The sequence below is a fragment of the Delphinus delphis genome, chromosome 17 (assembly GCF_949987515.2).
Source record: "Delphinus delphis chromosome 17, mDelDel1.2, whole genome shotgun sequence".
Classification (NCBI taxonomy): Eukaryota; Metazoa; Chordata; class Mammalia; order Artiodactyla; family Delphinidae; genus Delphinus; species Delphinus delphis.
This window is the reverse complement of record NC_082699.1, coordinates 26,859,934-26,863,765: the sequence shown is the minus strand read 5'-3', so window position 1 is coordinate 26,863,765 and position 3,832 is coordinate 26,859,934. Positions and strand designations below refer to the sequence as shown.

Below are 3,832 nucleotides of genomic sequence, written 5' to 3'. Positions count from 1 at the left end.
ATTTTTGGCTGTGTCAGGTCTTAATTGTGGTGCTTGGGATCTTCATTGAGGCATGCGGGATCTTTTGTTGCAATGTATGGGCTCTTCATTGTGGTGCGTGGGCTTCTCTCTAATTGTGGCATGTGGGTTTTCTATTCTCTAGTTGTGGTGTGCAGGCTCCAGGGCACATGAGCTCAGTAGTTTGCAGCATGCAGGCACTAGTTGAGGTATACGAGCTCAGTAGTTGTGGCATGCGGGCTCAGTTGCACTGCGGCATGTGGGATCTGAGTTCCCTGGCTAAGGATCGAACCCGCGTCCCCTACATTGTAAGGCAGATTCTTTACCACTGGACCACCAGGGAAGTCCCTACCTGTATTTTTGAAGCACATTTTCTCTGTGAATAGATTTCTCTGTTAGTGCATTTTTTTCACTTAAAAAAATTTCAGCTGTAAAATCTGCTTCCATAATTTTTATAGAAAAGTCAGCTGTCAGTTCTATTGTTTTTATTCTAGCTAACTGGTCCATTTTTTTCTTCCTTCCTGCTTTTATGATCTTATTTGTTTGTCTTTGATTATTTATTTTATTTCTATTTGTGCCTTTGATCAGTTTGGAAAATTATCTGCTTTTTTCCTTCAAATATTTTTTATGTACTCTTTTCTTTGCCCTTTCCTTCTGAGACTCTATTTACAGGTTATGCTAGGTATTTTTAATATATCCCCTTTGTCTCTTAAGTACTTTGGTGTATTTTCCATCCTTTTTCCTCTCATCTCTCTCTGTGTTTGGAACTGGATCAAAGAACTATCTTCCACCTCATTAATCTGATTTCTTTTTGGAGAGAAGGCACTGTGGCTAATCTGCCATTAAACTCATATATTGAATTCTTTATTTTAGTTTTTTTATATTTTCAGATCTGAAATTTCTATTTATATTCCTTTTATATATTCCTTTTCTTTGCTGAAATTCTGTATCTTCTCAATTAACTTCATATGTTTTACTGTTACTATAAAGGGTATACCTGATATTCCAATAACTGGATTCCCTGTGGGTTTCTATTATTCATTTCTGTTATAATTTGCTCTTTTTTGTCACTTATCCTTTAATTCTCTATTGAGTCCTTTATTAGTTTCAACTGAAAAACTAGAGTATTTATAATGCCGTCCTCTTTGGGAGTCTGAACTCCACTCTTTGTCTTTTAGACATGTGGGGTTGCCAAAAGTCTGTTGGTTTCTCATTCATAGCTAAAGCAAAGGTAAATATCCATATTAAATTCAAGAAGTGAGGTGTGTTAGTGACAGGTTTTATTTTTCTGTATGGGTGATCTATTTCTGGTTTGTCTTTACTCCTTTGGGAGACCCACTTTAAATCCAAGGCTCATTACCAGAGAGCCTCTACCTTGTTGAATCCTGAACTCTAACTCTTGTTTCTCTAGTTCTGTGAGATGGTTGCAAGTGCTGCCCAGATTCTCAGATGCATATCTTGCCATTGGTAGATTGCAAATGCCTTGAGAGAAAAGGTAGCACCAAATGCTGGTTTCACATAACGTAGTTCCCTTCTCCTCGGGATATGGATGTTTTTGGACATGGCTAAAGGCTACTTTGGTTCTCTCTGATGCTTTCAATCATATATAATTAACTGGCATTTCTTTATTTTTGGTGATGAGGTTGATCAAATAAAGGCTAATCTACCTTCCTTAAAACCCTTTACATTCAGCACTCATAATCTTATGGAGGTAATATCTTAATTTCTTCCAGGTGTTTTGCTTTCCTCACTTTTGTTTTGAAATTAAATCTGGAGTTTATGTTTTACATTGTATGAGATAAAGTTATGTTTCAGTCTCTTTCCATATGGACCTCCAATTAAACAAGCACCATTTATTGAATAGTTCATCTTTTTTTCCACTGAAATATAATGCTTCTGCTGTCATACACAAACTTTTCATAGAGGGTGGATTTGCATCTGTTTTCCTTATTCAGTTTCATTGGTCTAATTATTTCTTACACAATTTTTGAAATGTTCTGTCTTTTGTCTTGAAATATAATAGAGACAACTTTTGTTCTTAAAAATGTCTTGACTATTATTGGCTCTATGTCATGTACATTTTAGGCAGCTTCTTTTCAAATTTTGTGAAAAACACTGCTTGAATTTTATTGGATTGCATTAAATTAGTAGAATTATTTTGAGAGATCTGAATTTATTAAATATTTTCATCTATAAACATTGTAGAAAATTCACCATTTGTTTAATTCAATAAATTTAAACAATTTTGTCCATGAGCTTCATGCTTATTTTTTTTTTAACATCTTTATTGGAGTGTAATTGCTTTACAATGGTGTATTAGTTTCTGCTTTATAACAAAGTGAATCAGCTATATGTATACATATACATACATATATACATATCTCTCCATATCTTCTCCCTCTTACAAAAAATATGGAATGCTTCACGAATTTGCATGTCATGCTTGCACAGGGGCCATGCTAATCTTCACTGTATCATTCCAATTTTAGTATATGTGCTGCCGAAGTGAGCACTTCATGCTTACCTTTGCTTGGGCTTATTATTTGATGACATATTTTTACTTATAAATTAGATTTTTTTAGTAGACTTTTTTTTTAGAACTTTATAGATTTAGAGAAAAATTGAGATTTCACTGAGCACAGCATACCCAATTTCTAATATTATTAACATCTTACATTAGTATGGTCAATTTGTTTCCATCAATAAATCAATATTGATACATTTTTATTAACTAAAGTCTGTATTCTCTTCAGATTCCTTACATCTTACCTAACAATTTTCTGTTCCAGGATTCCATCTGGGCACCGCATTCCATTAGTTTTCATGTCTCCTTAAGCATCTCTTGACTGTAACAGTTTCTCAGAATTTCTATGTTTTTCATGACCTTGACAGTTTTGAGTACTGAACAGGCAGTTTGTACAATGTTCCTCAATTTGGGTTTATTGTATATTTTTCTCATGGTTAGGCTAAGGTTTTCAGTGAGAATATCGTAGAGGTGAAACACACTTCTCATAGTGTAACAGGTTACATATTATCGAGATTACTTATCACTGATGATGTTTACTTTGGTCAGTTGACCAAGACTGTATTTTCCAGGTTTTTCTACAATGAATTTCTTTCTTTCTTTCTTTTTCCATACTTCACTCTTTTGAAGTAAGCCACTAAGCACCAATACCCCATTGTATACATACACCACATTTTGTTTATCCATTCATCAATCTATGAACATTTGTTCTGTTACCACTTTTTGACTATTATGAATAATGGCTGCTATGTACATTGGTACACAAATTTGTTTTTATTTCCCTTGGGTATATACCTAGGAGTGCAAAGACTTCTTTATACATTTTCTGTATGTTTGAATTTTGAGGAACTGGCAGTCACTTTTTCCAAAGTGGCTGCATCATTTTACATTCCTATGAGAAGTCTATGAGTTTTCCAATTTCTTCATATCCTTGCCAACTTTTGTATTATTTATCTTTTTGATTTTATCAATCCCAGTGGATGTGAAGTGGTATCTCATAGTGGTTTTCATTTGCAAGTACCTAATAATTAATGCTGTTCAGCACTTTATGTGCTTATTAGCCATTTGTATATCTTTTGGAGAAATATTCACTCAGATTCTTCATCTATTTTTAACTTGGATTATCTATCTTATTATTGACTTAGAAGAATAATTTATATTATCAATGCAAGTTTCTTATGAGTTATTTATAAATATATTCTCCATTTTTCTAGGTTTCTTTTAACTTTGTTGATGGTATCCTTTGAAGCAGAAAAAAAAATAATTTTGATTAAGTCCAATTTATCTGCTTTTTGTTTTGTCCCTTTTGCT

At 33.4% G+C, this 3,832-nt stretch overlaps 1 non-coding gene across 1 annotated transcript; it reads right to left on the bottom strand.

The window, feature by feature from the left end:
* Window positions 1-2,403: 2,403 nt before the first annotated feature.
* LOC132413416 (U6 spliceosomal RNA) lies at window positions 2,404-2,510 on the bottom strand. Its single transcript, XR_009516715.1, has one exon. It is a non-coding gene; the product is annotated as a U6 spliceosomal RNA (small nuclear RNA).
* Window positions 2,511-3,832: the final 1,322 nt, after the last annotated feature.